Consider the following 25,808-nt stretch of genomic DNA (forward strand, 5'->3'; position numbering starts at 1 on the left):
TTTTTTAAATCAATGTATGCTTAAGCATGTGTACAATGTGGTGCTTTGTTGAAAAAACGGAAACAAACCAACCAGAATATAGTCATGTCTTTATTTTCACATTTCAATATTATATCACTCGCTCATGGACAGTAATATACACTTAGGGAGGCAGAGTATGACAGTATGAAAACATAACATTTTTTTTTTTAAAGAACAAGTTTAGTGTGTACTCAATTTCCAGGGCTTCCTCTACGTGAAGCAGAGCCGTCCTGAGCCTCCACTTCACGAACTCAGTGCCAGAGTGAACTTCTCCCCTGGCTACTATTTCAAAGTTCTCAAAGTTTGAAGTCTTTTGACTCATTTCGATTCCAGACCGAAACTGAGAAGTGCCAGGGGCTTTCCCTACATGAACTTGGCACCTCTCCAGCTCTCGAGTTGTAGGTTAGAAATGGACACTTCAGAATACAGCCATGGTTGGACGAGTCAGCCGGGAGTGGATATCTGTATCGGCCACTGTTGGATAGCTCAGCCGTAGCTGCATACTAGAGTCATGTTCGGATAATAGAGGCGTGGTGGAATGTACCAGTCAGCTATGATTGGATAGCTGCGGTAGCTCCGCCCCGTTCATAGTCCCAGACCCAAAACGCTCTCAGTCTGTCAGCGACCGTGTAAAGAGTGAACATCTCCCCGTGACTGTTTTTCTAAACTTGTCAAAGCTTGAAATCGGTTCACTCATTTCCATCCCATCCCAAAGCCGTATCTATGTATGATTATGTGTACAATGCGCTTTGATTAATAAAATGGAAAAAATACCAACCAGAATATAGTCATGTCTTTATTTTCACATTTCAATATTATATCACCTCCGTCATGGACAGAATATAAACTTAGGAAAGCAGAGTATGACAATATGAAACAGCACAAGTCTTATCTGTAGTCAATCTCCAGGGTCTTCCTCTACGCGAAGCAGAGCCGTCCTGAGCCTCCACTACACTCAGTGCCAGAGTGAACTTCTGCCCTGGCTACTATTTCAAAGTTGTCAAAGCTTGAAGTCGTTTCACTCATTTCGATCCCAGCCCGAACCCGAAAAGTGCCAGGGGCTTTCCCTACATGAACTTGGCGCCTCTCCAGCTCTCGAGATTCATTGTAGGTTAGGAATAAATAACAGAGCCACGGTTGGACACTTCAGAATACAGCCATGGTTGGACGAGTCATCCGGCAGTGGATATCTGTCTCGGCCACTGTTGGATAGCTCAGCCGTAGCTGCATACTAGAGTCATGTTCGGATAATAGAGGCGTGGTGGAATGTACCAGTCAGCTATGATTGGATAGCTGCGGTAGCTCCGCCCCGTTCATAGTCCCAGACCCAAAACACTCTCAGTCTGTCAGCGACCGTGCAAGAGTGAACATCTCCCCGTGACTGTTATTTCTAAACTTGTCAAAGCTTGAAATCGGTTCACTCATTTCCATCCCAGCCCAAAACCGTATATGTTTGATTATGTGTACAATGCGCTTTGATTAATAAATGTAAAAAATACCAACCAGAATATAGTCATGTCTTTATTTTCACATTTCAATATTATATCACCTCCGTCATGGACAGAATATAAACTTAGGAAAGGAGAGTATGACAATATGAAACAGCACAAGTCTTACGTGTAATCAATTCCCAGGGGCTTCCTCTACACGAAGCAGAGCCGTCCTGAGCCTCCACTACCCGAAACTGAGAAGTGCCAGGGGCTTTCCCTACATGAACTTGGCACCTCTCCAGCTCTCGGTTGGACACTTCAGAATACAGCCATGGTTGGACGAGTCAGCCGGCAGTGGATATCTGTATCGGCCACTGTTGGATAGCTCAGCCGTAGCTGCATACCAGAGTCATGTTCGGATAATAGAGGCGTGGTGGAATGTACCAGTCAGCTATGATTGGATAGCTGCGGTAGCTCCGCCCCGTTCATAGTCCCAGACCCAAAACACCCTCAGTCTGTCAGCGACCGTGCAAGAGTGAACATCTCCCCGTGACTGTTATTTCTAAACTTGTCAAAGCTTGGAATCGGTTCACTCATTTCCAGCCCGAAACCGTATCTATGTATGCTTATGTGTACAACGTGGTACTTTGTTGAATAAAACGGAAACAAACCAACCAGAATATAGTAATGTCTTTAATTTCACATTTCAATATTATATCTCACTAAATACTAGAGTCATGTTCGGAAAAATAATAATAAAAATAAAAACTGAGAAACAACCTCGGTTGGAAAAAACGGCCTCGGTCGGATATAACGCGCCGGCTGGACAAAACGACCTCGGTTGGATATTAACGGCCTCGGTTGAATATAAAGCCTCGGTCGGATATAATGCACCGGCTGGACAAAACGACCTCGGTTGGATAAAACCGATGTAAGTGGTTGGAAATACAAGTCCCTATATAACCAGCACTACTCACTGATACTCTGAGCTGTAAAACGAAACCAGAAGGGAGCTGCCAACCGTGATCATCAGAAGAACAAATCAGCCAGAAGCCAGAAACACTCCGATTGACTGCTGCTGAGGCTTGAACACTGCCAGAGAGAACTGCGTTGATTATGAAGGGGAAAGGTGTCATGACGGTTTTCCTACTTGCACTTGTTGCAAAATCCTCCGTGTCTCTTCCGATCACTATAACCGTGATTTTGAATCACCCAGTTACACCGCCCTGCTCTGGATCATGCCATGGTGGCAGAAATAAGAAAGATCCATAAAATAAATGGAACATTCTGCCATCACTCCGTGGATCCAAGACCAAGAAAACACATCCCCTCAGGAAAAAACACTGGCATGTCACGCTCTGCTCTGCCGTCGCTGCCAGCCACCAGCAATGACTGATACACACTTCATCGGCGTCTCTCTACTTCCACCGTGCGGTAGTCTCGGCTCCCATTGTGAACTACACCCCAAACACCGAGGGGAGAGAGAGATTCGGAAGAAATGCTGAGCTCCTCTGCAGCCCAGCCCACTGAATTCTTATGAGGCCGCCTACAATTGACACGCTACATTGCATAAACCAATGGTTGTGTGCCACGTCCCTGCCAATAATAAAATACATCTTTCATGCAGAACTCTCCGTCTTCAGTCATTCAAATAATAAGTTTAGATATTAAGGAGGCTGTATGTTTGTATTATCACAGCACTATAATAAAAGGGGGTCCTCAGAATCCATTGTGAGACTAAAAACGTCATAAGTGTCGTCAATAGCAACGACGAGACAGCCTATAGACAGACAAGAAGCGCAGTGTCTAACAGCGATGTGCAGCGGAAACAACCTGGAGCTGAACACGAAGAAAAGAAAGGACGTCATAGAGGATTTTATACAGGTTTTATTTGTTCCGTGTGACTGTTAAACTGTCTACCTCTGTGTGCTATGTAGACCTACTATATGTGAGAGAGCTTCAAATAATAATTCCAATATATTACTTTTAATAGGTACTTGCAAATGACAATTATACTACTTGAATAAAATTTAGAAAAGCTTCTGATTGAGTTTGGAACTGTCAGATCATTTCTGTAGCACAGAAATATAACGATATTAAAATGAGACGTAATGAAACAGGCAGGGAGCAGGACTCGAACCCTCGACCTTCTAGCCCAATGACCAGCGCGCTATCGCTGTGCCCCAAAAGCATACTCAAGCAGAGAGTCGCTATCCACGCTTATAAACCCAGGGTCGTTACGCTATATGATGATATTATGATATTTAACAAAAGAGGACAGAGGAATCAGGGTGATGGTTATGCTAGTGGATTAGTCTGCTGGTTTGATGCTCAAAAAGCGGCTTCACTCCGAGGTACAGCAGTAGTGTTGCCGGACTGGAGAAGTTAGGCTGGGCTCTGTGAGGACGATGGCAGTCAGAGGCAGGAACACGGCTGCGTTACGACACCAGTCAAATCGATGCGCAGCTCTACTATCTCGGTTGGAGCTTGAATAGAGGCGCAAGGTCAGATATTGAATAGAGGCGCAAGGTCAGATATTGAATAGAGGTGGAAGTGTCAGATATTGAATAGAGGTGGTAGTGTCAGATATTGAATAATAGAGTGTCAGATATTGAATGGTAGTGTCAGATATTGAATAGAGGTGGTAGTGTCAGATATTGAATAGAGGTGGTAGTGTCAGATATTGAATAGAGGTGGTAGTGTCAGATATTGAATAGAGGTGATAGTGTCAGATATTGAATAGAGGTGGTAGTGTCAGATATTGAATAGAGGTGGTAGTGTTAGATATTGAATAGAGGTGGTAGTGTCAGATATTGAATAGAGGGGTAGTGTCAGATATTGAATAGAGGTGGTAGTGTCAGATATTGAATAGAGGTGGTAGTGTCAGATATTGAATAGAGGCGGTAGTGTCAGATATTGAATAGAGGCGGTAGTGTCAGATATTGAATAGAGGCGGTAGTGTCAGATATTGAATAGAGGCGGTAGTGTCAGATATTGAATAGAGGTGGTAGTGTCAGATATTGAATAGAGGTGGTAGTGTCAGATATTGAATAGAGGTGGTAGTGTCAGATATTGAATAGAGGTGGTAGTGTCAGATATTGAATAGAGGTGGTAGTGTCAGATATTGAATAGAGGTGGTAGTGTCAGATATTGAGTAGGGTTGGTAGTGTCAGATATTGAATAGAGGTGGTAGTGTCAGATATTGAATACAAACAAAAGGTTTGATTGGCTCACTCAGTCGAGGTTTGATGAGTAACAATAAAAACATAGCAACAAAGAGAGGACAAATAGCACAATTCAAGTTTCTTTATCAATGACAAATATACAAATATATATTATGAATTAATAGTGTTATTACTATCATTGTTAAAAGTAGCATTATAATGTTTTGTTATTGCATTACGGCCATTACCATGACAAGAGCTTGAAGAAGTATGAAAATAATAATGGGCTAATATTGTACAATCCAGGTGTGTAAAGCTCTTAGAGACTTACCCAAGAAGACTCCCAGCTGTAATGTCTCTTAGAGACTTACCCAAGAAGACTCCCAGCTGTAATGACTCTTAGAGACTTACCCAAGAAGACTCCCAGCTGTAATGACTCCTAGACACTTAACCAAGAAGACTCCCAGCTGTAATGACTCTTAGAGACTTACCCAAGAAGACTCCCAGCTGTAATGACTCCTAGACACTTAACCAAGAAGACTCCCAGCTGTAATGACTCTTAGAGACTTACCCAAGAAGACTCCCAGCTGTAATGACTCCTAGACACTTAACCAAGAAGACTCCCAGCTGTAATGACTCTTAGAGACTTACCCAAGAAGACTCCCAGCTGTAATGACTCTTAGAGACTTACCCAAGAAGACTCCCAGCTGTAATGACTCCTAGAGACTTACCCAAGAAGACTCCCAGCTGTAATGACTCCTAGAGACTTACCCAAGAAGACTCCCAGCTGTAATGACTCTTAGAGACTTACCCAGGAAGACTCCCAGCTGTAATGACTGCCAAAGGTGTTTCTCAGTATTGACTCAGGGGGCTGAATACTTATGGAAACACTATTTTACGTATTTAATTTCTATCTAAATATATATATATATTTATATATATTATTTGACATTAGTGTACTTTGTGTAGATTGTTGACCAAGAAATTTCTCCCTCCCGCACCCCCCCACCTTGATCATGTGACCCTAATGACCTTGTAACCTATTGACACTTATTTTTTATTTTGCTTTGCTGTAGCCCTTTATAAAAGACGTGTACCATTTGTTGTTCTTCATTGGAGCAGACTCTCTAGTATGTCATTATGCTGGTGTCGTTCAGCTTTCTGGCCTGTTATCAATTAGTCCTTACTATTACTTCATTTCATCACACAGCCTACTAGTCCTGCATTTAAATACATTCAAGCATTCTCTTGTATACAATGGCCTAAATAATATATATATTTTTTAAATCATTAGTACACGTCAACTCTCTGGTGCACCTATAATTTATTTTGTGTTGTTTACACTCTACCAAGCAATCAGGAACAATATATATATATACACACACAGTATATAGTAGTAGCCTTACAGCGCTTGTTGGTCACATAGACGCAGCGCTGTCTCCTTCCTCTTCCTACGACCTCAAGTCACATGTCTTCCATACGTCTGACGTCATCTGGTTTTGTCTCCTGAGCGACCAAGTCGGATAAACATTCCCCCCATTTTTTTCAAGTTGAATTGTTTACTTGCGATCTCTGAATACTGTCAAATATATTAGGCTACAGTTGTTCACCAATGAATGTGATAATATAGACGGACATTTAGAAAATAAATTCAATGTATATAGAATTTCTACCGTGTTGCATGATGGGAAAACAGTCGGACAGTGATATAATATAGTAAAACAACGTGCATCGCTTTTCCTTCGCCTTGTCCGCAATTGTATTCGTAAACGACATTAAACCTTCTTCAATATGATGTGGTATATCAGTAGTAGAAGTGGTAACCGTGAGTCAAACACCTTTGTCCTAGAATGAGTGCTCCTCTACCAACGTGTACAACTCATACTTACCTGGCAAGGGAGACACCGTGATCAAGAAGGCGGTTCACCCAGGGCGAGGCTCAGCCATTGCACTCCGGCTGTGCTGACCCCTGCGAATTTCTCAAATGTGGAAATCTCGATTGCATAATTTATGGTAGTGGGGGACTGCGTTCGCGCTCTCCCCTGATCTTGATGTTAAAAATAAAGATTATTATCGGGATTTGTGATGAGATCTAATGAAATGACAATTTTTCCCCTTATTAATGGATATATATAGAATTTAGGGTCTATTTAAAAGATAAACAATAGTCTCAGAGATACATTTTGTTTCTGATAACCCCAAAATCTGTTATTGTAGCTCCGGTGATTATGTCTTTCATGTCCTGATAATGTCAAGGAAAAGGCCTACTTTTTTGCGTCCTCAGACGTAATCTGGATTGAGGTCTTTTATTTGCTAGATAACTAAGTAATTAATATGACAGTTTGTAATTTAAACCCACAATAAACAAAATATTACTGCTCATTGTAACATAACGATCGACATAGTTTTAAAATGTGTATAACTCGGCAAATTTATTTAGTTTTTTATTTCACCTTTATTTAACCAGGTAGGCTAGTTGAGAACAAGTTCTCATTTACAACTGAGACCTGGCCACGATAAAGCAAAGCAGTTCGACACAAACAACAGCACAGAGTTACACATGGAATAGACAAACCATACAGTCATACAGTAGAACAAAAGAAAACAAAAAGTCTATTTACAGTGAGTGTAAATGAGGTAAGATAAGGGACACAGGGCAATAAATAGGCCATGGTGGGGAAGTAATTACAATATAACAATTGAAAGACTGGAATGGTAGATGTGCAGAAGATGAATGTGCAAGTAGAGATACTGGGGTGCAAAGGAGCAAGATAAATAATTACAGTATGGGGATGAGGTAGTTGGATGGGCTTTTTACAGATGGGCTATGTACAGGTGCAGTGATCTGTGAGCTGCTCTGACAGCTGGTGCTTAAAGCTAGTGCGGGAGATATGAGTCTCCAGATTCAGATAGGAAAGACGACCAAAGGTAGGAATTGGCTTTGGGGGTTATGATGTCGTTTAGGACCTTGAGCGTGGCTGAGGTGCATCCATGGCCAGCTCTGGAACCAGATTGCATAGTGGAAAAGGTACGGTGGGATTGGAAATGGTCGGTAATCTGTTTGTTAACTTGGCTTTCGAAGACCTTAGAAAGACAGGGTAGGATAGATATGGCGGGTTGCTGTGGAGGGTGCCGGGCAGTTGACCGGGGTAGGGGCAGCCAGGTGGAAAGCATGGCCAGCCGTAGAGAAATGCTTATTGAAATTCTCAATTATAGTGGATTTATCGGTGGTGACAGTGTTTCCTTTCCTCAGTGCATTGGGCAGCTGGGAGGAGGTCTTATTCTCCATGGACTTTACAGTGTCCCAGAACTTTTTTGAGTCAGTACTACAGGATGCAAATTTCTGTTTGAAAAAGCTAGCCTTGGCTTTCCTAACTGCCTGTGTATATTTGTTCCTAACTTCCCTGAAAAGTTGCTTATCACGGGGGCTATTCGATGTGAATGCAGAATACCACAGGATGTTTTTGTGCTGGTCAAGGGCAGACAGGTCTGGGAGTGAACCAAGGACTATATCGTCCTATAGGACTCTATTTTTTTTTTTGAATGAGGCATGCTTATTTAAGATGGTGAGGAAAGCACTTTTAAAGAATAACCAGGCATCATCTACTGACGGGATGAGGTCAATGTCATTCCAGGATACAACGGCCAGGTCAATTAGAAAGGCCTGCTCGCAGAGGTGTTTTAGGGAGTGTTTGACAGTTAAATCAGTTATTAAGAACAAATTCTTATTTACAATGACGGCCTACACCGGCCAAACCAAGAAGACACTGGGCCAATTGTGCACCGCCCTGTGGGACTCCCAATCCACGGCCGGATGTGATGAAACCAGGTAGGCCGTTTGCACTGAGATGCAGTGTGTTAGACCACTGCGCAACTCGGGAGAAAGTTCATTGAATGACTTGGATAATCACATTAGCTTTGAGCGTGTGACTGAAGTTGCAATGTACAGAATACAGATTTAGGTCCTCCTGTCGCTCAGTTGGTAGAGCATGGCGCTTGTAACGACAGGGTAGTGGGTTCGATTCCCGGGACCACCCATACGTAGAATGTATGCACAAAAAAAAAAGCGTCTGCTAAATGGCATATATTATATTATTATATTATTATTATTATTATATATTATTAGAACATTAACTTTGGTCTGCTTTGATTTCATGTCGTCAGGAAATGGAATCAGGTCTATATCACCGAGGCTCATCATCTTTGTATAGTGTATCCAACGTTCATTTAGTTTTCAAACTTATTTTTGTGTCATTGTAAGTGTGGTTGTATTGTGTTTTAAATGGTCAAATAAATCGATCTACCCAAGTGATCCTTAAGGTATCAGCCACTTCACAGTCGAGAGAAGTGAGAGTTGTATGGACTATACAAAGTTAATGAGCCTCGGTGATATAGATGGATTTATTCATATTCTCAGCAGTCAGGTACCGATCCAGTTCGCACCCAAGACAGCTGACAGAGGTTTTTTGCCAACATCTATTTGGGCGTAGTAAAACGCTTCAGTTTTTTTTTAGATCACGAGTTACCCACGTTGACATTACAACCTAGTTTGACATTACAACCCACTGACATTACAACCCACGTTTACATTACAACCCACTGACAATACAACCCACTTTGACATTACAACCCACTGACATGACAACCCACGTTTACATTACAACCCACTGACATTACAACCCACATTGACATTACAACCCACGTTTACATTACAACCCACTGACATTACAACCCACTGACATTACAACCCACGTTTACATTACAACCCACTGACATTACAACCCACGTTTACATTACAACCCACTGACATTACAACCCACATTGACATTACAACCCACTGACATGACAACCCACTGACATTACAACCCACTTTGATGATATTACAACCCACTTTGACATGACAACCCACTGACATGACAACCCACTGACATTACAACCCACTTTGACAATACAACCCACTGACATTACAACCCACGGACAATACAACCCACTTTGACAATACAACCCACTGACATGACAACCCACTGACATGACAACCCACTTTGATGATATTATAACCCACATTGACATTACAACCCACTGACATGACAACCCACTGACATGACAACCCACTTTGACATTACAACCCACTTTGACATTACAACCCGCTGACATTATAACCCACTGACATTACAACCCACTGACAATACAACCCACTGACATTACAACCCACTTTGATGATATTACAACCCACTGACATGACAACCCACTTTGACATTACAACCCACTTTGACATTACAACCCACTGACATTATAACCCACTGACATTACAACCCACTGACATTACAACCCACGGACAATACAACCCACTTTGACAATACAACCCACTGACATTACAACCCACTGACATTACAACCCACTGACATTACAACCCACTGACATTACAACCCACTGACATTACAACCCACTGACATTACAACCCACTGACATTACAACCCACTGACAGTACAACCCACTGACATTACAACCCACTGACATTACAACCCACTGACATTACAACCCACTGACATTACAACCCACTGACAATACAACCCACTGACATTACAACCCACTGACATTACAACCCACTGACATTACAACCCACTGACATTACAACCCACTGACATTACAACCCACTGACATTACAACCCACTGACATTACAACCCACTGACATTACAACCCACTGACATTACAACCCACTGACATTACAACCCACTGACATGACATTACAACCCACGTTTGACATTACAACCCACTGACATTACAACCCACACTGACATTACAACCCACTGACATGACAACCCACTGACATTACAACCCACTTTGACATTACAACCCACTTTGACATTACAACCCACTGACATGTACAACCCACTGACATTACAACCCACTTTGACAATACAACCCACTGACATTACAACCCACTGACAATACAACCCACTGACAATACAACCCACTGACATGACAACCCACTGACATGACAACCCACTGACATTACAACCCACTGACATTACAACCCACTGACATTACAACCCACTGACATTACAACCCACTTTGACATTACAACCCACTTTGACATTACAACCCACTGACATTACAACCCACTGACATTACAACCCACTGACAATACAACCCACTGACATTACAACCCACTGACATTACAACCCACTGACATTACAACCCACTTTGACATTACAACCCACTTTGACATTACAACCCACTGACATTACAACCCACTGACATTACAACCCACTGACATTACAACCCACGGACAATACAACCCACTGACATTACAACCCACTGACATTACAACCCACTGACATTACAACCCACTGACATTACAACCCACTGACAATACAACCCACTGACAGTACAACCCACTGACATTACAACCCACTGACATAAAACCCACTGACAGTACAACCCACTTTGACATTACAACCCACTGACATTACAACCCACTGACATTACAACCCACTGACAATACAACCCACTGACATTACAACCCACTGACATTACAACCCACGTTGAGAACGTGTAGGAAGGTATTTTGCCAACATCTATTTAGACGTGTTAAAATTATTCGTTTTTCATCCCATCTGACTATCAACTGTACATTTACAGATTAATTTACAAATACGAGTATGGGCATGTCAGCACACCCCGAGAAGCTACTACTGTGTCTTGTTGATGAAGTAGTAGGCTACTGTTTCTCCTCCATATCTGTTGGTCGTATGCCACCCTGTGGTCGATGGTGGAATCATATTTTACTGAGAGCAGAAAACAAGCGTGATGAAACTATTCCTACAACGTCTGGAACGCTACAAAACACCAGAAATAAGTGGTGTCTTTCGGTTGGCTGTGTGCACGAATGTGATTTCAGCATTTTGGTACATCGCCTACTTGTGTGTAACCAGACCGACCCGACATTGAGAGAACATATTCAATGTGTTTATAATTTTACCGTGTTGCATGATGGGAAAAGAGTCGGTCCGTGAAATGATATAGTAAAACAAAATGTATTGCTTTTCCTTCGCCTTGTCCGCAACTGTATTCGTAAACGTCATTAAACCCTGTTCAATATGATGTGGTATTATCAGTAGTAGAAGTGGTAACCGTGAGTCAAACACCTTTGTCCTAGAATCACTCCTCCTCTACCAACGTGTACAACTCATACTTACCTGGCAAGGGAGACACCGTGATCAAGAAGGCGGTTCACCCAGGGCGAGGCTCAGCCATTGCACTCCGGCTGTGCTGACCCCTGCGAATTTCTCAAATGTGGAAATCTCGATTGCATAATTTATGGTAGTGGGGGACTGCGTTCGCGCTCTCCCCTGATCTTGATGTTAAAAAAATATTCTAACAGATTTAATTTGACATGTGTTTCAACTCAAGAGTTCAATTGAGTTTCTTGTTGAGGAGAAATGTTCTTATCAGATGATTGGCAAGTTAAAACTCAACCTAATTGCCTCAGACATACATTTTGTCTTCTCATAACCCGGATGGATGTGTGTGATCTGTTATTGTGATGGGTGATTATGCCTGTCATGTCCTGATTATGTGAAGGAAAAGGCCTACTTCTGAATGCATACTTTTGCGCCCTCATGACGGAATCTGGATTGAGGTCTTTTATTTTCAAGATTATTAAATCATTTTTAGGACAGTTTGTAATTTAAGACCACAGTCAACCATTACCATGACAACAGACATTTCCCTGGTCAACCATTACTATGACAACAGACATTTCCCTGGTCAACCATTACCACGCCACAGACATTTCCCTGGTCAACCATTACTATGACAACAGACATTTCCCTGGTCAACCATTACCACGCCACAGACATTTCCCTGGTCAACCATTCCACAGACAATTCCCTGGTCACCCATTACCACGCCACAGACATTTCCCTGGTCAACCATTACCATGCCACAGACATTTCCCTGGTCAACCATTACCATGACAACAGACATTTCCCTGGTCAAGCATTACCACAACACAGACATTTCCCTGGTCAACCATTCCACAGACATTTCCCGGGGCAACCATTCCACAGACATTTCCCTGGTTAAACATTACCATGCCACAGACATTTCCCTGGCCAACAATTACCATTCCACAGACATTTCCCTGGCCAACCATTACCATTCCACAGACATTTCCCTGGTCAACTATTACCATTCCACAAACATTTCCCTGGTCAACCATTCCACAGACATTTCCCTGCTCAACCATTACCACGCCACAGACATTTCCCTGGTCAACCATTATCATGACAAAAGACATTTCCCTGGTCAACCACTACCATGCCACAGACATTTCCTTGGGCAAACATTACCATGACAACAGACATTTCCCTGGTCAAGCATTACCACGCCACAGAAATGTATACTTACCTGGCAAGGGAGACACCGTGATCAAGAAGGCGGTTCACCCAGGGCGAGGCTCAGCCATTGCACTCCGGCTGTGCTGACCCCTGCGAATTTCTCAAATGTGGAAATCTCGATTGCATAATTTCTGGTAGTGGGGGACTGTGTTTGCGCTCTCCCCTGATCTTGATGTTAAAAAAGTTAACTCACTTTAAATTGTTGTCAATGAGTTTCCTATATCAGGAGATTTATCTACATTTTGCTGTTTCATTCGAATGAATGATTTAAATCTATTTAAAAAACAATTTTATTTAGTCCTGGTGGTGTGTAATCTCAATCCTATTGGTGTGTAATCTCAGTCCTAGTGGTGTGTAATCTCAGTCCTAGTGGTGTGTCGTCCTATTGGTGTGTAATCCCAGTCCTAGTGGTGTGTAATCCCAGTCCTAGTGATGTGTAATCCCAGTCCTAGTGGTCTGTAGTCCTAGTGGTGTGTAATCTCAGTCCTAGTGGTCTGTAGTCCTGGTGGTGTGTAATCCCAGTCCTAGTGGTCTGTAGTCCTAGTGGTGTGTAATCTCAGTCCTAGTGGTCTGTAGTCCTAGTGGTGTGTAATCCCAGTCCTAGTGGTGTGTAGTCCCAGTCCCAGTGGTCTGTAGTCCTAGTGGTGTGTAATCTCAGTCCTAGTGGTGTGTAGTTCTAGTGGTGTGTAATCTCAGTCCTAGTGGTGTGTAATCCCAGTCCTAGTGGTGTGTAATCCCAGTCCTAGTGGTGTGTAGTCCCAGTCCCAGTGGTCTGTAGTCCTAGTGGTGTGTAATCTCAGTCCTAGTGGTTTGTAATCCCAGTCCTAGTGGTGTGTAATCCCAGTCCTAGTGGTGTGTAATCTCAGTCTGAGTGGTTTGTAGTCCTAGTGGTGTGTAATCTCAGTCCTAGTGGTGTGTAATCCCAGTCCTAGTGGTGTGTAATCCCAGTCCTAGTGGTGTGTAATCTCAGTCCTAGTGGTGTGTAGTCCTAGTGGTGTGTAATCTCAGTCCTAATGGTGTGTAATCCCAGTCCTAGTGGTGTGTAATCCCTGTCCTATTGGTGTGTAATCTCAGTCCTAGTGGTGTGTAGTCCTAGTGGTGTGTAATCTCAGTCATAGTGGTGTGTAATCCCAGTCCTAGTGGTGTGTAATCCCAGTCCTAGTGGTGTGTAATCTCAGTCCTAGTGGTGTGTAATCTCAGTCCTAGTGGTGTGTAATCACAGTCCTAGTGGTGTGTAATCCCAGTCCTAGTGGTGTGTAATCTCAGTCCTAGTGGTCTGTAGTCCTCGTGGTGTGTAATCCCAGTCCTAGTGATGTGTAGTCCCAGTCCCAGTGGTCTGTCGTCCTAGTGGTGTGTAATCTCAGTCCTAGTGGTGTGTAATCTCAGTCCTAGTGGTGTGTAATCCCAGTCCTAGTGGTGTGTAATCCCAGTCCTAGTGGTGTGTAATCTCAGTCCTAGTGGTGTGTAATCTCAGTCCTAGTGGTGTGTAATCTCAGTCCTAGTGGTGTGTAATCTCAGTCCTATTGGTGTGTAATCTCAGTCCTAGTGGTGTGTAATCCCAGTCCTAGTGGTGTTTAATCCCAGTCCTAGTGGTGTGTAATCCCAGTCCTAGTGGTGTGTAATCCCAGTCCTAGTGGTGTGTAATCTCAGTCTGAGTGGTTTGTAGTCCTAGTGGTGTGTAATCTCAGTCCTAGTGGTGTGTAATCCCAGTCCTAGTGGTGTGTAATCCCAGTCCTAGTGGTGTGTAATCTCAGTCCTAGTGGTGTGTAGTCCTAGTGGTGTGTAATCTCAGTCCTAATGGTGTGTAATCCCAGTCCTAGTGGTGTGTAATCCCAGTCCTAGTGGTGTGTAATCCCTGTCCTATTGGTGTGTAATCTCAGTCCTAGTGGTGTGTAGTCCTAGTGGTGTGTAATCTCAGTCCTAGTGGTGTGTAATCCCAGTCCTAGTGGTGTGTAATCCCAGTCCTAGTGGTGTGTAATCTCAGTCCTAGTGGTGTGTAATCTCAGTCCTAGTGGTGTGTAATCCCAGTCCTAGTGGTGTGTAATCCCAGTCCTAGTGGTGTGTAATCTCAGTCCTAGTGGTCTGTAGTCCTCGTGGTGTGTAATCCCAGTCCTAGTGATGTGTAGTCCCAGTCCCAGTGGTCTGTAGTCCTAGTGGTGTGTAATCTCAGTCCTAATGGTGTGTAATCCCAGTCCTAGTGGTGTGTAATCCCAGTCCTAGTGGTGTGTAATCCCTGTCCTATTGGTGTGTAATCTCAGTCCTAGTGGTGTGTAGTCCTAGTGGTGTGTAATCTCAGTCCTAGTGGTGTGTAATCCCAGTCCTAGTGGTGTGTAATCCCAGTCCTAGTGGTGTGTAATCCCAGTCCTAGTGGTGTGTAGTTCTAGTGGTGTGTAATCTCAGTCCTAGTGGTGTGTAATCCCAGTCCTAGTGGTGTGTAATCTCAGTCCTAGTGGTCTGTAGTCCTCGTGGTGTGTAATCCCAGTCCTCGTGGTGTGTAGTCCCAGTCCCAGTGGTCTGTAGTCCTAGTGGTGTGTAATCTCAGTCCTAGTGGTGTGTAGTCCTAGTGGTGTGTAATCTCAGTCCTAGTGGTGTGTAATCCCAGTCCTAGTGGTGTGTAATCCCAGTCCTAGTGGTGTGTAGTCCTAGTGGTGTGTAATCTCAGTCGTAGTGGTGTGTAATCCCAGTCCTAGTGGTGTGTAATCTCAGTCCTAGTGGTGTGTAATCTCAGTCCTAGTGGTGTGTAATCTCAGTCCTATTGGTGTGTAATCTCAGTCCTAGTGGTGTGTAATCCCAGTCCTAGTGGTGTTTAATCCCAGTCCCAGTGGTGTGTAATCCCAGTCCTAGTGGTGTGTAATCCCAGTCCTAGTGGTGTGTAATCCCAGTCCTAGTGGTGTGTAATCTCAGTCTGAGTGGTTTGTAGTCCTAGTGGTGTGTAATCTCAGTCCTAGTGGTGTGTAATCCCAGTCCTAGTGGTGTGTAATCCCAGTCCTAGTGGTGTGTAATCTCAGTCCTAGTGGTGTGTAGTCCTAGTGGTGTGTAATCTCAGTCCTAATGGTGTGTAATCCCAGTCCTAGTGGTGTGTAATCCCAGTCCTAGTGGTGTGTAATCTCAGTCCTAGTGGTCTGTAGTCCTCGTGGTGTGTAATCCCAGTCCTAGTGATGTGTAGTCCCAGTCCCAGTGGTCTGTAGTCCTAGTGGTGTGTAATCTCAGTCCTAGTGGTGTGTAATCTCAGTCCTAGTGGTGTGTAATCCCAGTCCTAGTGGTGTGTAATCCCAGTCCTAGTGGTGTGTAATCTCAGTCCTAGTGGTGTGTAGTCCTAGTGGTGTGTAATCTCAGTCGTAGTGGTGTGTAATCCCAGTCCTAGTGGTGTGTAATCTCAGTCCTAGTGGTGTGTAATCTCAGTCCTAGTGGTGTGTAATCTCAGTCCTATTGGTGTGTAATCTCAGTCCTAGTGGTGTGTAATCCCAGTCCTAGTGGTGTTTAATCCCAGTCCTAGTGGTGTGTAATCCCAGTCCTAGTGGTGTGTAATCCCAGTCCTAGTGGTGTGTAATCCCAGTCCTAGTGGTGTGTAATCTCAGTCTGAGTGGTTTGTAGTCCTAGTGATGTGTAATCTCAGTCCTAGTGGTGTGTAATCCCAGTCCTAGTGGTGTGTAATCCCAGTCCTAGTGGTGTGTAATCTCAGTCCTAGTGGTGTGTAGTCCTAGTGGTGTGTAATCTCAGTCCTAATGGTGTGTAATCCCAGTCCTAGTGGTGTGTAATCCCAGTCCTAGTGGTGTGTAATCCCTGTCCTATTGGTGTGTAATCTCAGTCCTAGTGGTGTGTAGTCCTAGTGGTGTGTAATCTCAGTCCTAGTGGTGTGTAATCCCAGTCCTAGTGGTGTGTAATCCCAGTCCTAGTGGTGTGTAATCTCAGTCCTAGTGGTGTGTAATCTCAGTCCTAGTGGTGTGTAATCCCAGTCCTAGTGGTGTGTAATCCCAGTCCTAGTGGTGTGTAATCTCAGTCCTAGTGGTCTGTAGTCCTCGTGGTGTGTAATCCCAGTCCTAGTGGTGTGTAGTCCCAGTCCCAGTGGTCTGTAGTCCTAGTGGTGTGTAATCTCAGTCCTAGTGGTGTGTAATCTCAGTCCTAGTGGTGTGTAATCCCAGTCCTAGTGGTGTGTAATCTCAGTCCTAGTGGTGTGTAGTCCTAGTGGTGTGTAATCTCAGTCGTAGTGGTGTGTAATCCCAGTCCTAGTGGTGTGTAATCTCAGTCCTAGTGGTGTGTAATCTCAGTCCTAGTGGTGTGTAATCTCAGTCCTATTGGTGTGTAATCTCAGTCCTAGTGGTGTGTAATCCCAGTCCTAGTGGTGTGTAATCTCAGTCCTAGTGGTCTGTAGTCCTCGTGGTGTGTAATCCCAGTCCTAGTGATGTGTAGTCCCAGTCCCAGTGGTGTGTAATCCCAGTCCTAGTGGTGTGTAATCCCAGTCCTAGTGGTGTGTAATCTCAGTCCTAGTGGTTAGAGTGTAGAGGTGGCATGGCAGCCTAGTGGTTAGAGTGTAGAGGTGGCATGGCAGTCTAGTGGTTAGAGCGTAGAGGCGGCAGGGCAGCCTAGTGGTTAGAGCGTAGAGGCGGCAGGGCAGCCTAGTGGTTAGAGCGTAGAGGTGGCAGGGCAGGCTAGTGGTTAGAGTGTAGAGGGGACAGGGTAGCCTAGTGGTTAGAGTGTAGAGGTGGCAGGGTAGCCTAGTGGTTAGAGCGTAGAGGTGGCAGGGTAGCCTAGTGGTTAGAGCGTAGAGGTGGCAGGGCAGGCTAGTGGTTAGAGTGTAGAGGTGGCATGGCAGCCTAGTGGTTAGAGCGTAGAGGGGGCAGGTAGCCTAGTGGTTAGAGTGTAGAGGCAGCAGGGTAGGCTAGTGGTTAGAGCGTAGAGGCGGCAGGGCAGCCTAGTGGTTAGAGTGTAGAGGCGGCAGGGCAGCCTAGTGGTTAGAGCGTAGAGGCGGCAGGGCAGCCTAGTGGTTAGAGTGTAGAGGTGGCAGGGCAGCCTAGTGGTTAGAGTGTAGAGGTGGCAGGACAGCCTAGTGGTTAGAGTGTAGAGGCGGCAGGGCAGCCTAGTGGTTAGAGCGTAGAGGCGGCAGGGCAGCCTAGTGGTTAGAGTGTAGAGGTGGCAGGGTAGCCTAGTGGTTAGAGCGTAGAGGTGGCAGGGCAGCCTAGTGGTTAGAGTGTAGAGGTGGCAGGGCAGCCTAGTGGTTAGAGCGTAGAGGTGGCAGGGCAGCCTAGTGGTTAGAGCGTAGAGGTGGCAGGGCAGCCTAGTGGTTAGAGCGTAGAGGTGGCAGGGCAGCCTAGTGGTTAGAGCGTAGAGGCGGCAGGGCAGCCTAGTGGTTAGAGCGTAGAGGTGGCAGGGTAGCCTAGTGGTTAGAGCGTAGAGGCGGCAGGGCAGCCTAGTGGTTAGAGCGTAGAGGCGGCAGGGCAGCCTAGTGGTTAGAGCGTAGAGGCGGCAGGGTAGCCTAGTGGTTAGAGCGTAGAGGTGGCAGGGTAGCCTAGTGGTTAGAGCGTAGAGGTGGCAGGGTAGCCTAGTGGTTAGAGCGTAGAGGTGGCAGGGTAGCCTAGTGGTTAGAGCGTAGAGGCGGCAGGGTGGCCTAGTGGTTAGAGTGTAGAGGCGGCAGGGTAGCCTAGTGGTTAGAGTGTAGAGGCGGCAGGGTAGCCTAGTGGTTAGAGCGTAGAGGCGGCAGGGTAGCCTAGTGGTTAGAGCGTAGAGGTGGCAGGGTAGCCTAGTGGTTAGAGCGTAGAGGCGGCAGGGTAGCCTAGTGGTTAGAGCGTAGAGGTGGCAGGGCAGCCTAGTGGTTAGAGCGTAGAGGTGGCAGGGCAGCCTAGTGGTTAGAGCGTAGAGGTGGCAGGGCAGCCTAGTGGTTAGAGTGTAGAGGTGGCAGGGTAGCCTAGTGGTTAGAGCGTAGAGGTGGCAGGGCAGCCTAGTGGTTAGAGTGTAGAGGTGGCAGGGTAGCCTAGTGGTTAGAGTGTAGAGGTGGCAGGGTAGCCTAGTGGTTAGAGTGTAGAGGTGGTAGGGTAGCCTAGTGGTTAGTGTAGAGGCGGCAGGGGAGCCTAGTGGTTAGAGTGTAGAGGTGGCAGGGTAACCTAGTGGTTAGAGTGTAGAGGTGGCAGGGTAGCCTAGTGGTTAGAGTGTAGAGGCGGCAGGGTAGCCTAGTGGTTAGAGTGTTGAACTAGTAACCGGAAGGTGAGAGAGAGGACGGAGAGAGAGGGCGGAGGAGAGAGGGCGGAGGAGAGAGGACAGAGGAGAGAGGACGGAGGAGAGAGGACAGAGGAGAGAGGGCGGAGGAGAGAGGACGGAGGAGAGAGGGCGGAGGAGAGAGGGCGGAGGAGAGAGGACGGAGGAGAGAGGACGGAAGAGAGGACGGAGGAGAGAGGACGGAAGAGAGGGCGGAGGAGAGAGGGCGGAGGAGAGAGGACGGAGGAGAGAGGGCGGAGGAGAGAGGGCGGAAGAGAGGACGGAGGAGAGAGGACGGAGGAGAGAGGACGGAGGAGAGAGGGCGGAGGAGAGAGGACGGAGGAGAGAGGACGGAGGAGAGAGGGCGGAGGAGAGAGGACGGAGGAGAGAGGACGGAGGAGAGAGGACGGAGGAGAGAGGACGGAGGAGAGAGGACGGAGGAGAGAGGGCGGAGGAGAGAGGGCGGAGGAGAGAGGACGGAGGAGAGAGGACGGAGGAGAGAGGGGGCGGAGGAGAGGACGGAGGAGAGAGGACGGAGGACGGATTTTTTTCCCGAAATGAGAAAAGACCATAGAGAGAGGAAGAAGTATCTTCAATCAGATCCGTGTCAAGTTAAAATGATATTTTTTTTTATCAAAAAACACGTTTCCACAGTTTATTAATCAACATGATACAGAACATTACTGAAATATGAGAGAAGATTGAAGTTATAATTTAGCCTGAACATGACAGGGCTTATTATAGCAATGATAGCATAGAGATACGACACCATACATTTATATTGCGCAATGATTCACTATAGGTCATATTACATAAACCTGTATTACTTCACAAGGTGGCATAGACCTACAGGCCAGGTATGCCTATGTAGAAGACATGAATCAGGCTCATGGTCTGAGTTATGAGTTAGCCCTGCCCAAATAAGGACATTTCCTCTTGGGTCTCATTGGTGAAGACGTTGGTTTTCTCCCGTGGGAGATCGGGGGTTCACGACTACGCCTGACATCTATAAAGGCCTATCTCACCCCAACCAATATGTACCATTGACCAATGTCCTTATTTGGGCAGACTACAGGTTAACTTGACCAATCCAGTACTAGATGGTGAAACAGAGCACTTCCGCAGGCCTCCAGGCTAACTTGACCAATCCAGTACTAGAGGGTGAAACAGAGCACATCAGTGAGACTCCAGGCTAACTTGACCAATCCAGTACTAGAGTGTGAAACAGAGCACATCCCCAGGCCTCCAGGCTAACTTGACCAATCCAGTACTAGATGGTGAAACAGAGCACATCAGCAGGCCTCCAGGCTAACTTGACCAATCCAGTACTAGAGTGTGAAACAGAGCACATCCGCAGGCCTCCAGGCTAACTTGACCAATCCAGTACTAGAGGGTGAAACAGAGCACATCAGTGGGACTCCAGGCTAACTTGACCAATCCAGTACTAGAGGGTGAAACAGAGCACATCCCCAGGCCTCCAGGCTACTGACCAATCCAGTACTAGATGGTGAAACAGAGCACATCCAGTGGGACTCCAGGCTAACTTGACCAATCCAGTACTAGATGGTGAAACAGAGCACATCCGCAGGCCTCCAGGCTAACTTGACCAATCCAGTACTAGAGTGTGAAACAGAGCACATCCGCAGGCCTCCAGGCTAACTTGACCAATCCAGTACTAGAGTGTGAAACAGAGCACATCGCAGGCCTCCAGGCTAACTTGACCAATCCAGTACTAGAGTGTGAAACAGAGCACATCCGCAGGCCTCCAGGCTAACTTGACCAATGTGAAACAGAGCACATCAGCAGGCCTCCACTGACCAATCCAGTACTAGAGGGTGAAACAGAGCACATCAGCAGGCCTCCAGGCTAACTTGACCAATCCAGTACTAGAGGGTGAAACAGAGCACATCCGTAGGCCTCCAGGCTAACTTGACCAATCCAGTACTAGAGGGTGAAACAGAGCACATCCGCAGGCCTCCAGGCTAACTTGACCAATCCAGTACTAGAGTGTGAAACAGAGCACATCCGCAGGCCTCCAGGCTAACTTGACCAATCCAGTACTAGAGTGTGAAACAGAGCACATCCCCAGGCCTCCAGGCTAACTTGACCAATCCAGTACTAGAGTGTGAAACAGAGCACATCCGCAGGCCTCCAGGCTAACTTGACCAATCCAGTACTAGAGGTGAAACAGAGCACATCCGCAGGCCTCCAGGCTAACTTGACCAATCCAGTACTAGAGGGTGAAACAGAGCACATCCGTAGGCCTCCAGGCTAACTTGACCAATCCAGTACTAGAGGGTGAAACAGAGCACATCCGCAGGCCTCCAGGCTAACTTGACCAATCCAGTACTAGAGGGTGAAACAGAGCACATCAGTGAGACTCCAGGCTAACTTGACCAATCCAGTACTAGAGGGTGAAACAGAGCACATCAGTGAGACTCCAGGCTAACTTGACCAATCCAGTACTAGAGGGTGAAACAGAGCACATCCGTAGGCCTCCAGGCTAACTTGACCAATCCAGTACTAGAGGGTGAAACAGAGCACATCCGCAGGCCTCCAGGCTAACTTGACCAATCCAGTACTAGAGGGTGAAATAGAGCACATCAGTGAGACTCCAGGCTAACTTGACCAATCCAGTACTAGAGGGTGAAACAGAGCACATCCGCAGGCCTCCAGGCTAACTTGACCAATCCAGTACTAGATGGTGAAACAGAGCACATCCGTAGGCCTCCAGGCTAACTTGACCAATCCAGTACTAGATGGTGAAACAGAGCACATCAGTGAGACTCCAGGCTAACTTGACCAATCCAGTACTAGAGGGTGAAACAGAGCACATCCGCAGGCCTCCAGGCTAACTTGACCAATCCAGTACTAGAGGGTGAAATAGAGCACATCAGTGAGACTCCAGGCTAACTTGACCAATCCAGTACTAGAGGGTGAAACAGAGCACATCCGTAGGCCTCCAGGCTAACTTGACCAATCCAGTACTAGAGGGTGAAACAGAGCACATCCGCAGGCCTCCAGGCTAACTTGACCAATCCAGTACTAGATGGTGAAACAGAGCACATCCGTAGGCCTCCAGGCTAACTTGACCAATCCAGTACTAGAGGGTGAAACAGAGCACATCAGTGGGACTCCAGGCTAACTTGACCAATCCAGTACTAGAGTGTGAAACAGAGCACATCCGCAGGCCTCCAGGCTAACTTGACCAATCCAATACTAGATGGTGAAACAGAGCACATCCATAGGACTCCATATTGTCTGGAACAACAACAGCAGAATAGCAGTGGAATGTGTGAGAGGATTTGATACTGCATCCAGGAAACAGGGTGTAGTAACATCATAAATCCAGCAGGTGGTGGGAGTGAGCCAGCAAACCATCCCGTTCAGTCAGTCCCTCACAGTACCTTCAAGTTAGTTCAAAATGACAAACACTCATATCTGATCTATGTACACAACACATTTCTATACCTGAACATGTCAAGTTTAGATTTTTAATTTTGCACCCACCTGAACAGACCCTCTTGCAGATGTATTTCACCCGCTAGCTACAGATGTATTTCACCCGCTAGCTACAGATGTATTTCACCCGCTAGCTACAGATGTATTTCACCCACTAGCTACAGATGTATTTCACCCGCTAGCTACATATGTATTTCACCCACTAGCTACAGATGTATTTCACCCGCCAGCAACAGATGTATTTCACCCGCTAGCTACAGATGTATTTCATATGCTAGCTACAGATGTATTTTACCCGCGAGCTACAGATGTATTTTACGCGCTAGCTACAGATGTATTTCACCCGCTAGCTACAGATGCATTTCACCTGCTAGCTACAGATGTATTTCACCCGCTAGCTACAGATGTATTGATGTATTTCACCCGCTAGCTACGGATGTATTTCACCTGCTAGCTACAGATGTATTTCACCCGCTAACTACAGATGTATTTCACCCGCTAGCTACAGATGTATTGATGTATTTCACCCGCTAGCTACGGATGTATTTCACCTGCTAGCTACAGATGTATTTCACCCGCTAGCTACAGATGTATTTTACCCGCTAGCTACAGATGTATTTTACCCACTAGCTACAGATGTATTTCACCCGCTAGCTACGGATGTATTTCACCCGCTAGCTACAGATGTATTTTACCCGCTAGCTACAGATGTATTTCACCCGCTAGCTACAGATGTATTTCACCTGCTAGCTACAGATGTATTTCACCCGCTAGCTACAGATGTATTTCACCCGCTAGCTACAGATGTATTTCACCCGCTAGCTACAGATGCATTTCACCTGCTAGCTACAGATGTATTTCACCCGCTAGCTACAGATGTATTTCACCCGCTAGCTACAGATGTATTTCACCCGCTAGCTACAGATGTATTGATGTATTTCACCCGCTAGCTACGGATGTATTTCACCCGCTAGCTACAGATGTATTTCACCCGCTAGCTACAGATGTATTTTACCCGCTAGCTACAGATGTATTTTACCCACTAGCTACAGATGTATTTCACCCGCTAGCTACGGATGTATTTCACCCGCTAGCTACAGATGTATTTTACCCGCTAGCTACAGATGTATTTCACCCGCTAGCTACAGATGTATTTCACCTGCTAGCTACAGATGTATTTCACCCGCTAGCTACAGATGTATTTCACCCGCTAGCTACAGATGTATTTCACCCGCTAGCTACAGATGTATTGATGTATTTCACCCGCTAGCTACGGATGTATTTCACCCGCTAGCTACAGATGTATTTCACCCGCTAGCTACAGATGTATTTTACCCGCTAGCTACAGATGTATTTTACCCACTAGCTACAGATGTATTTCACCCGCTAGCTACAGATGTATTTCACCCGCTAGCTACAGATGTATTTCACCCACTAGCTACAGATGTATTTCACATGCTAGCTACAGATGGATTTCACCCGCTAGCTACAGATGGATTTCTATCCCTGTAATATAGAGACTAGCACCACCAGGTAGGAACGGTGAGGCCAACCCTGTAATATAGAGGCTAGCACCACCAGGTAGTAACGGTGAGGCCAACCCTGTAATATAGAGATTTCACCCGCTAGCTACATATGTATTTCACCCGCTAGCTACAGATGTATTTTACCCGCGAGCTACAGATGTATTTTACCCGCTAGCTACAGATGTATTTCACCCGCTAGCTACAGATTTATTTCATATGCTAGCTACAGATGTATTTCACCCGCTAGCTACAGATGTATTTCACCCACTAGCTACAGATGTATTTCACCCGCTAGCTACAGATGTATTTCACATGCTAGCTACAGATGTATTTTACCCGCTAGCTACAGATGTATTTCACCCGCTAGCTACAGATGTATTTCACATGCTAGCTACAGATGTATTTCACCCACTAGCTACAGATGTATTTCACCCACTAGTTACAGATGTATTTCACCCGCTAGCTACAGATGTATTTCACCCGCAAGCTACAGATGTATTTCACCTGCTAGCTACAGATGTATTTTACCCGCTAGCTACAGATGTATTTCACCCGCTAGCTACAGATGTATTTCACCTGCTAGCTACAGATGTATTTCACCCGCTAGCTACAGATGTATTTCACCCGCTAGCTACAGATGTATTTCACCCGCTAGCTACAGATGTATTTTACCCGCTAGCTACAGATGTATTTTACCCACTAGCTACAGATGTATTTCACCCGCTAGCTACGGATGTATTTCACCCGCAAGCTACAGATGTATTTCACCCGCTAGCTACGGATGTATTTCACCCGCTAGCTACAGATGTATTTCACCCGCTAGCTACAGATGTATTTTACCCGCTAGCTACAGATGTATTTTACCCACTAGCTACAGATGTATTTCACCCGCTTGCTACGGATGTATTTCACCCGCTAGCTACAGATGTATTTCACCCGCTAGCTACAGATGTATTTCACCCGCTAGCTACAGATGTATTTCACCCGCTAGCTATAGATGTATTTTACCCGCTAGCTACAGATGTATTTCACATGCTAGCTACAGATGTATTTCACATGCTAGCTACAGATTTATTTCACCCGCTAGCTACAGATGTATTTCACATGCTAGCTACAGATGTATTTCACCCGCTAGCTACAGATGTATTTCACATGCTAGCTACAGATGTATTTCACCCGCTAGATACAGATGTATTTTACCCGCTAGCTACAGATGTATTTTACCCGCTAGCTACAGATGTATTTTACCCGCTAGCTAAAGACAGGGGATAAGCTTTCATTTCCAATCCCTAACCTTAACCATTAGATCAGGGGTGTCAAACTAATTTTGTCCCGAGAGGCGCCATCGGTCGTCAACGAGGTCCGGAGGACCGCACTCAAAAGTGGTTATATTTCCTTGCCATCAAAATTTGCACTAAATAGACCTCCATTCATAGTTTTTGGAATGTGCATTGCTCCCTGACTGTCTAGTGATTATTAGCAATCTGGAAATGCATGAATATAGGTCCATTATCCTTTCTACACAGCACCGCCAGGTAGTGACTGAGGAGACAAGCACCACCAGGAATTGACTGAGGAGACTAGCACCGCCAGGTAGTGACTGAGGAGACTAG

The 25,808-nt window shown here is 45.6% G+C and overlaps 1 long non-coding RNA gene and 3 other non-coding genes across 4 annotated transcripts; 3 read left to right on the forward strand and 1 right to left on the reverse strand.

Moving 5' to 3' along the window:
* Positions 1 to 72: 72 nt before the first annotated feature.
* LOC127925515 (uncharacterized) lies at positions 73 to 3,970 on the reverse strand. Its single transcript, XR_008121135.1, has 2 exons — positions 1,746 to 3,970; positions 73 to 401 (listed from the first exon to the last, which is right to left on the reverse strand). It is a non-coding gene; the product is annotated as an uncharacterized LOC127925515 (long non-coding RNA).
* Positions 3,971 to 6,496: 2,526 nt separating this feature from the next.
* LOC118375528 (U1 spliceosomal RNA) lies at positions 6,497 to 6,660 on the forward strand. The gene has a single exon (XR_004823830.1). It is a non-coding gene; the product is annotated as a U1 spliceosomal RNA (small nuclear RNA).
* Positions 6,661 to 11,807: 5,147 nt separating this feature from the next.
* On the forward strand, positions 11,808 to 11,971 carry LOC127925520 (U1 spliceosomal RNA). Its single transcript, XR_008121158.1, has one exon. It is a non-coding gene; the product is annotated as a U1 spliceosomal RNA (small nuclear RNA).
* Positions 11,972 to 13,020: 1,049 nt separating this feature from the next.
* LOC127925521 (U1 spliceosomal RNA) lies at positions 13,021 to 13,184 on the forward strand. Its single transcript, XR_008121159.1, has one exon. It is a non-coding gene; the product is annotated as a U1 spliceosomal RNA (small nuclear RNA).
* The last annotated feature ends 12,624 nt before the right edge of the window (positions 13,185 to 25,808 follow it).

Source organism: Oncorhynchus keta, unplaced genomic scaffold (assembly GCF_023373465.1).
Source record: "Oncorhynchus keta strain PuntledgeMale-10-30-2019 unplaced genomic scaffold, Oket_V2 Un_contig_5688_pilon_pilon, whole genome shotgun sequence".
NCBI lineage: Eukaryota > Metazoa > Chordata > Actinopteri > Salmoniformes > Salmonidae > Oncorhynchus > Oncorhynchus keta.